Source organism: Saccopteryx bilineata, chromosome 5 (genome assembly GCF_036850765.1).
Source record: "Saccopteryx bilineata isolate mSacBil1 chromosome 5, mSacBil1_pri_phased_curated, whole genome shotgun sequence".
NCBI classification, from domain to species: Eukaryota; Metazoa; Chordata; class Mammalia; order Chiroptera; family Emballonuridae; genus Saccopteryx; species Saccopteryx bilineata.
The window spans coordinates 235,900,174-235,910,018 of NC_089494.1; the positions used below are offsets into that span (position 1 = coordinate 235,900,174).

At 42.5% G+C, this 9,845-nt stretch overlaps 1 pseudogene; it reads right to left on the reverse strand.

The window, feature by feature from the left end:
• Positions 1 to 6,638: 6,638 nt before the first annotated feature.
• LOC136337785 (ADP-ribosylation factor 1 pseudogene) lies at positions 6,639 to 7,440 on the reverse strand (annotated as a pseudogene).
• Positions 7,441 to 9,845: the final 2,405 nt, after the last annotated feature.

Genomic DNA, 9,845 nt, shown 5'->3' on the forward strand with positions numbered 1-9,845 from the left:
CGGCAAAATGGGCACGAACTCCCCTCTGCGCGGCGCGGAGTGGTACGGCCGGGCCCCCAAACCTTGCAGTCTCACTTGCGGGTGAGATAATCCTATGGTTGTGGGGATGGGTTTGTTGGTGGGTGTTCCTTGAGTGTGTGGAGCAGTCCTTTTGATGGAGTCGAGTTTTTTTGGGGTTTTTTTGCGAAGTTTCTGGAAACTCTTCCTTTCTACCATCCCAATTACTCGAAATCTCAGGGTTTCTGAAGCGTTGAGAAAAAGCCTAAATTCAACAGGTATATATTTAATGTGAATACAAATATATGTCTCCCAGATCTCGCAACATTTGCATTTGACCTTAGACAATTCATCCTCCGTATTAAACCAGACCAGTACCGAGGTTCGTTTTTTAATTGACTGACTAGACTAGAACATAGTCTGCAATATAACAGACATTGCATTAGTAATGCTGATGTAATGTGAGGCCCTGGAAGAATAGGCTGGTCCTGTGGAAGCTGTAGAAACCTGGGGGATGTCCGCGTCATACAGCACACAGAGGCAGGAGGCAGGAGACTTCAGGAAACAGATCCAGGGGAAAGACAGGCATGGTTTCTAGCAGGATGTAAAAATAATAATAATAATAAAACCATTTGTAAAAGAATGGAGGCTTTGAAAAATAAAACTCTGAGTTCCAAATAAATTACAGTGAAGAAGAAAGGGAATGGCAACTAAAGACACCACTGTGCTCTAATGATCTCAAGGGGAGTTTGTTTTTCCTACCAGCATATTAAAAAGATGGAGAGAAAAAAGCATAGGCCGAAAAATGAATCAAAAGAGGGACAAAACTCTGTAAGAATTGTGCCTGGAAAGCTAAGCCTCAGAATCAAGTGGGGTTTGCAGAAATACTAAGGAAGCAAGAAGGTTAGGTATTTTTTTAAATGGGCTTAGAACAAAATAATGATAATAGTAAAAGAGCAGACCTACTTAGGAGGGTTCAAGGTTAATTAATGGATAACAGAGAGAAGGGACGGAATCCACGTTGTTGTTATCTCTTCAGTGGATCAGATCTTTTGCATGTCATCCCATTTAATCCTTAGAGTAGCCAATAAAGAAACTCTTAGTGTAGTTTTACAGATCAGAATCCAAAGTTTAAAGAGGTTATTTGCTTATGATCACAGTAGAAAAGTGAAACAGACATAAACCCTAGTAAACTGGGTTCTAGGAGCACATTCTCCATCCAAGATTTCACAACATTCCACTTCTATTTTCTTCCCATGTTATCCATCAGAAAAATGACCTTCACACAGAAATTGAGATGAAAGGATAATAATGCAGAGAATTTAATGAATTAATTTTATATGTAATTATGCCTAAATAAACTTGGTTATTTATTTATTTATTATCTATTTATTTTAGAGAGACACACAGAGAGAGAGAGGGACAGACAAGCAGGAAGGGAGAGAGATGAGAGCATTAATTCTTCATTGTGTTACCTTAGTTATTCATTGATTGCTTTCTGATATGTACCTTGACCAGGGGGCTCCAGCAGAGCAAGTGACCCCTTGCTCAAGCCAGTGACCATGGGATCATGTCTATGATCCCATGCTCAAGATCATGACCCCGTACTCAAGCTGGTAAGCCCGCATTCAAGAGGGATGAGCCCACGCTCAAGCCAGTGATCTCGTTTGAAACCCAGGTGTTTCAAACCTGGGTCCTCTGCATCCCAGGCCAATGCTCTGTCCACTGCACCACTGCCTGGTCAGGCAAGTTGTTTTTATTTTTTTTTAAATGACTTGGAAGTCAAGATGAGTGAATAAATAGTACAAGAACACCTGGCTATCCTGCCCAGTGTTGGCACAGTGGATAGAATATCCACCTGGAATGCTGAAGTTGCCAGTTCAACACTATGGGCTTGCCCAGTAAAGGCACTTAAGGCCAGCAAGCAATGAACAATGAAAGTGAAGCAACTATGAGTTGATCATTGCTCCCTGTACCCTCTACTCTCTGTAAAATCAATAAGTGAAATCTTAAAAAATAATGAGAAAAAAATTTAAGGTTATATATATTATATATATATAATATTTAATATTTAATATTATATATATAATATATATAACACCTGGATATGTTGAATGAGTTCTTGCCTTCAAACAGAGACATTACATCCCAATTTATTTCATTTATTTAACAAATACTGACTGAGCACCTACTGCATGATGGGCACTAAGCATGGGAATGAGGGATACAAAGGTGAACACAGTAAATAAACATGGAAACGTCCCTCATGAAGATTTTATCAATAATATGAGTGGTACCCTGGCTGAATATGTCAGTTGGTTAGAACATCTTCCCAATACATCGAGGTTGCAGGATCGATCTCCAGTAAGGGCACATACAGGAATAGATCAATGTTTCTGTCTGTCTGTCTCTCTCTCCCTCTCCCTTTCTAAAATCAATAAATTTTAAAAAATACTTGACCAGGCAGTGGCGCAGTGGATAGAGCATCGAACCGGGACGTGGAGGACCCAGGATCGAAACCCCGAGGTCGCCGGCTTGAACGCGGGCTCATCTGGTTTGAGCAAGGCTCACCAGCTTGAGCCCAAAGTCGCTAGCTTGAGCAAAGGGTCACTCAGTCTGCTGTAGCCCCCTGGTCAAGGCACATATGAGAAAGCAATCCATGAACAACTAAGGTGCTGCAATGAAAAATTGATGCTTCTCATCTCTCTCCCTGTCTGTCTGTTCCTATCTATCCCTCTCTCTGACTCTCTCTTTCTCTCTCTGTCTCTGTGGTCAAGGCATAGATGAGAAAACAATCAATGAACAACTAAGGTGCTGCAACGAAGAGTTGATGCTTCTCGTCTCTCTCCGTTTCTGTCTGTCTACCCCTATCTGTCCCTCTCTCTGTCTCTCTCTGTCTCTGTCATACATACACACAAAAAAATAGAAAAAATAATATCAGTGGTGTCAAAGAACCTCACCTGGTGCAGGGGATCGGGAAGGCTTCCGAAAGTGATGTTAAGATAAGGGCTGATGGACAGGTAGACAGTGATTATCAAAATAAATAATAAAAGTGGTCATGAAAATACTATGAGAAATTTTTGTTAAAGGCATTCATTCATTTACTCAACAAATACATAAATTGAGTGCCTACTATGTTCCAGGAAACATCAGAGCGATGAATAAAACAACTCCCTGCTTACATAGCAATGCCAGAGACTGGACACGAACAGACCTCATACTGATCTTCAAAAAACAAAAAGGAGCTGGGGAGAACACACTGCTTAAACTATAGACCAGGAGGTTTGATATCAGTCATAAGCCAAATTCTAAGACTCATAATTTGTGAACTCTTAGGAAAAAAATTAATAGAATGATTGCATTTAGAACAAGTTATATCAGAGAGCACTTACCTGCTTTTTCTTTAGTGGTTACTAGTTAGGTAGACAGGTAGAACATTTCTTGTGTTCTTCATGATGCCTGGGTTGGTGCAACTAATATTAAGCTTGAGGTGGTTTTATAGCTTATTTAAATTATTCTGCCTTTAAAAAGAAAAAAGTGCTGCAGAGCAGAATAATCTCAGCCTGTAGCCACCTGGTTTTCACCATCCTGTGCAATTTTATTTATTAGAGCAGAGAGATAGAGTGTGTGTGCATGCAAGTGAGACTAAGCAATCTAAATTATGAGATTTTAAAAAATGAGTTTAAAATAAAATGATGAAACTTAATAGAGATTTTGATAATGGTTATACTCTCTTATGAATATACCAAAGAACTTTAACTGGGCGAATATACCTCAATAAAGCCTTTAAAAAATCCAAAAGAGATAAGTGTGAAGTTCTGCATGTCAATTATCATAGTACAATTAATATTCATATTCACTTTTTTCTTTATTCTATGTTTACAAAAGTAATGTGTTATATGACTTCATATATTACATATATAATAATGTAATAAGTAACATAATATGCATATGAAAAAAATAGCAAGTAAAAAATAAGTCACAATATTTTTATTACAACTATTTAAAATATTTATAAATACATAAAAATAGATGGAGCCCTGGCTGGTTGGCCAGTGGTAGAGCATCGCCCCAGGGTGTGGATGTCCCAGGTTCAATTCCCAGTTAGGGCACACAGGAGAAACATTCATCTGCTTCTCCATCTCGCCTCTCTCTCTCTCTCTCTCTCTCTCTCTCTCTCTCTCATCTCCTCTACCCTCCTGCAGCCATGGCTTGATTAGAGCAAGTTGGCCCAGGGCGCTGAGGATGGTTCCATGGCCTCTGCCTCAGGTGCTAAAAAAATGGCTCCAGTTACAACAGAGCAAGGGCCCCAGATGGGCAGAGCATCGCCCCCTACTGGGCTTGCCAAGTGGATCCCAGTTGGGGAGCATGCAGGAGTCTATCTGTGCCTCCCCTCCTCTTCTAAAATTAAAAAAAATGAAAAAACATTTTTAAAAATCATTCTTCTAAGATCCTTATGGTTTCATGGCTTACATTTAAGTCTTTTATCCATTTTGAGTTTATTTTTGTGAATGGTGTAAGTTGGTGGTCTAGTTTCATTTTTTTGCAGGTAGATGTCCAATTTTCCCAACACCATTAAAGAGGCTGTCTTTACTCCATTGTATGTTCTTACCTCCTTTGTCAAATATCAGCTGTCCATAAAGGTGTGGGTTTATTTCTGGGTTCTCTGTTCTGTTCCATTGATCTATATGCCTGTTCTTATGCCAATACCAGGCTGTTTTGAGTACAATGGCCTTATAATATAACCTGATATCAGGAAGTGTGATACCTCCTGCTTTATTCTTCCTTTTCAAGATTTCTTAGGCTATTTGTGTTCTTTTTTGGTTCCATATAAATTTTTGGAATATGTGTTCTATATCTTTGAAGTATGTTATTGGTGTTTTAATTGGTATTACATTGAATTTATAAATTGCTTTGGGTAATACAGACATTTTAATGATGTTTATTCTTCCTAACAATGAGCACAGTATATGCTTCCACTTGTTTGTATCTTCCTTGATTTCTTTTATCAATGTTTTATAATTTTCCAAGTACAAGTCTTTAATCTCCTTGGTTAAATTTACTCCTAGGTACTTTATTTTTTTGGTTGCAATAGTGAAGGGGATTGTTTCCTTAATTTCTCTTTCCGATATTTCATTGTTGGTATATAAAAATGCCTCTGATTTCTGAGTATTAATTTTATATCCTGCCACCTTGCTGAATTCATTTATCGGGTCCAGTAGTTTTTTGACTGAGACTTTAGAGTTTTCTATATACAGTATCATATCATCTACAAATAATGATAGTTTTACTTCTTCTTTTCCAATTTGGCTGCCTTTTTTTTTTTTTTTTGACGTGGAATAGTTAAGAGATTTTATTCTAATAGCTATAATTACAGTGCTTGTCGAAATGAAAAACTGAAAAGTATACAAAACAGTTGATTACTAATCGTGTATTGAAAGCAGTAAGAGGTTCCACGACACTAGATAAACCAGTTCTGGGGTTTTCCCCAAGATAAAGTTTAACAGCTCCAGCTTCAGTATTTATCAAAATACAAAAGAAAAAAGTAGAGGTGGTTGTTTTTGATGTCAAATCTGACCCTTGCAGGCTGAGGGAGTGAAAGCACATGTCGACGGGAGCTCTGAGGAGCTAGGCTCTAAGATGACCAGCCACCTGTCCATGCTCCTACTGGTGATACCCAGACAACCTGGAGCGAGTGAGCATGGGGACCATGGGGGGGTTCCTGCTCTGGCCAGGACTGGTCCCACCAAAGCACCTACGCTGACACAAGGGAAGGCTGGAGTTAGTGAGTGGTGGCCGCAGCTCCCAGCCTGTCCCCTGGGCCATGGTATAAGCACAGGTACAAGCACAAATGCTAAGTGATGCAGATGACCCAGTGAAACAGAGCCTATCAGGGACTAAGTAATCATGCAGAATGTATTATGGCTGGTTCTGCCCATCACACGCTCCAGATGGGAGACAGACCACGGGACTCAAGCCATTATTGTAGAACCTACACTAGGCACATTTCTCCCATCTGTGTGTTCGAGTGTCTCCTTATCTTTTAACTATTTTTTAAAAATGCACTGAGTTTGGGTTAAAAACCAACCACCAAAATGAATCTCAACACAGATTTAAAGCCCAGAGAAGCGTTAGGCTGATCCGACAACTCCTTAGAGGCCCCAGGTGCCTAAATTCCCTTCTCAGTACTAAACAGTGAATTGATTCTCTTTTTACAATAAAAAAAAGCTGAGTAATATTGCATAGGAGTACCAGAAACTGCCTCACTGGAAACAAGAACTATTTACATTAAATAAAAACCCGGGCCTGACCAGGTGGTGGCGCAGTGGATAGAGCGTCGGACTGGGATGCAGAGGACCCGGGTTCGTGACCCCAAGGTCGCCAGCTTGAGTGCGGGCTCATCTGGTTTGAGGAAAAGCCCACCAGCTTGAACCCAAGGTCGCTGGCTCCAGCAAGGGGTTACTCAGTCTGCTGAAGGCCCGTGGTCAAGGCACATATGAGAAAGCAATCAATGAACAACTAAGGTGTTGCAACGCGCAATGAAAAACAAATGATTGATGCTTCTCATCTCTCTCCGTTCCTGTCTGTCTATCCCTGTCTATCCCTCTCTCTGACTCACTCTCTGTCTCTGTAAAAAATAAAAACCCGGTTGCAGGCTGCGTCTGCACATGTACAGCATGATGAAGCACACTGGGACCGACCATGGAGACAGCTTCTGTCACTCACACCACAGGGGCACATCTGCCACATGAGAGGAAAGCAAGGGTGAAGGAGGGAATGGGGGGGAGAGGAGTGCGGCTCACTTCTGGTTCCGGAGCTGATTGGACAGCCAGTCCAGTCCCTCATAGAGCCCATCCCCACTGGTGGCACAGGTGGCCTGAATGTACCAGTTCCTGTGGCGCAGAGAATGCAGGCCCAGCTTGTCTGTGATCTCAGCTGCGTTCATGGCATTGGGGAGGTCCTGCTTGTTTGCGAACACGAGCAGGACAGCATCCCTGAGCTCATCCTCTGCCAGCATCCGCATGAGCTCCTCTCGGGCCTCGTTCACACGCTCTCGGTCATTGCTGTCAACCACAAAAATGAGACCTTGTGTGTTCTGGAAGTAGTGGCACCACAGAGGCCGGATCTTATCCTGGCCACCCACATCCCAAACAGTGAAGCTGATGTTCTTATACTCCACAGTCTCCACACTGAAACCTATGGTAGGGATGGTGGTCACGATCTCACCCAGCTTCAGTTTGTACAGGATGGTGGTCTTTCCCGCAGCATCCAGGCCCACCATGAGAATCCTCATTTCTTTTTTGCCAAAAAGGCCCTTGAAGAGGTTCGCAAAGATATTCCCCATGTTGTAGACCAGAGGGAGAGACACTGGCCAGAGAAATCCTCGGCGGCCACGGCACTGTTGCTGCTCGGAGCCAGGCGTTGGTTTCGCTCCCACAAGATGGCGGCCTGGCTGCCTTTTATTATATTTCTTCTTCTCATCTGATTGCTGTGGCTAGGACTTCCAGGACTATCTTGAATAAGAGTGGTGAAAGGGGGCACCCCTGCCTTGTTCCTGATCTTAAGGGGATTGCTTTTCATTTTGCCTATTGAGTATGATATTGGCTGTGGGTTTGTCATAGATGGCCTTTATCATGTTGAGGTATGATCCCTGTATTCCCACGTTGCTGAGAGTTTTGATTATGAATGGGTGCTGGATTTTATCAAATGCCTTTTTTGCATCTATTGAAATTATCATGTGGTTTTTCTCCTTCCTTTTGTTTATGTGATGAATCACATTGATTGATTTGCGAATATAATATCAGCCTTGCCTCCCCAGAATAAATCCCACTTGATCATGGTATATGATTTTTTTCATATATTGCTGAATCCGGTTTGCTAATATTTTGCTGAGGATTTTAGCATCTATAGTCATCAGGGATATTGGCCTATAATTTTCTTTTCTTGTGTTGTCTTTGCCTTGTTTTGGAATCAGAATTATGCTCGCCTCGTAAAAGGAGCTTGGAAGTCTTCCTTCCTCTTGAATTTTTTGAAATAGCTTGAGAAGGACAGGAGTTAGTTCTTCTTTGAATATTTGGGAAAATTCACTAGTGAAGCCATCAGGCCCAGGACTTTTCTTTGTTGGGAGTTTTTTGATAACTCTTTCGATCTCATTTGGTGTATTCGGTTTGTTTAGGTTTTCTGATTCTTCCAGATTGATTTTTCTTTTCTTTTCTTTTTTTTTTTTGTATTTTTTTCTGAAGCTGGAAACGGAGAGAGACAGTCAGACAGACTCCCGCATGCGCCCGACCGGGATCCACCCGGCACGCCCACCAGGGGGCAACGCTCTGCCCACCAGGGGGCGATGCTCTGCCCCTCCGGGGCGTCGCTCTGCCACGACCAGAGCCACTCTAGCGCCTGGGGCAGAGGCCAAGGAGCCATCCCCAGCGCCCGGGCCATCTTTGCTCCAATGGAGCCTTGGCTGCGGGAGGGGACGAGAGAGACAGAGAGGAAGGGGGGGGGGATGGAGAAGCGAACGGGCGCTTCTCCTATGTGCCCTGGCCGGAAATCGAACCCAGGTCCCCCGCACGCCAGGCTGACGCTCTACCGCTGAGCCAACCGGCCAGGGCCCAGATTGATTTTCGGAAGATTATATGTTTCAAGGAATTTGTCCATTTCATCTAGTTTTTGTCTAGAGTTTTGGCATACAGTTCTTCATAGTATTTTCTTACAGTATTTCTGTTGTGTCAGTTGTTATTTCTCATTCTCATTTCTAATTTTATTATTTGAGTCCTCTCTCTTTTTATCTTGGTGAGTCTAGTTAAGGTTCATCTTAGAAGAAAACATAGGCAGTAAGCTCTCCAACATCTCTCGCAGCAATATATTTGCTGATTTATCTCCATGGGCAAGTGAAATAAAAGACAGGATAAACAAATGGGACTATATCAAACTAAAAAGCTTCTGCACAGCTAAAGACAATAAGAACAGAATAAAAAGACAAACTACACAGTGGGAGAATATATTTGACAATACATCTGATAAGGGGTTAATAACCAAAATTTATGAAGAACTTGTAAAACTCAATACCAGGAAGACAAATAATCCAATCAAAAAATAGGCAAAAGAAATGAATAGACACTTCTCCAAAGAGGACATACAGATGGCCAATAGGCATATGAAAAAATGCTCAACATCACTAATCATTAGAGAAATGCAAATTAAAACCACAATGAGATATCACTTCACACCAGTCAGAATGGCGCTCATCAACAAAACAACACAGTATAAGTGCTGGCGAGGATGTGGAGAAAAGGGAACCCTCCTGCATTGCTGGTGGGAATGCAGACTGGTGCAGCCACTGTGGAAAACAATATGGAGATTCCTCAAGAAATTAAAAATCGACTGCCTTTTGACCCAGGTATACCACTTTTAGGAATATACCCCAAGAACACCATAGCATTGTTTGAAAAGAAGAAATGCACCCCCATGTTTATGGCAGCATTGTTCACAATAGCGAAGATCTGGAAACAGCCCAAGTGTCCGTCAGTGAACGAGTGGATTAAAAGCTTTGGTACAGGCCCTGGCCGGTTGGCTCAGTGGTAGAGCATCGGCCTGGCGTGCAGGAGTCCCAGGTTCGATTCCCGGCCAGGGCACACAGGAGAAGTGCCCATCTGCTTCTCCACCCCTCCCCCTCTCCATCCTCTCTGTCTCTCTCTTCCCCTCCCGCAGCCAAGGTTCCATTGGAGCAACGTTGGCCCGGGCACTGGGGATGGCTCTATGGCCTCTGCCTCAGGCACTAGAATGGCTCTGGTCACAACAGAGCAACGCCCCAGATGGGCAGAGCAGCGCCCCCTGGTGGGCGTGCCGGG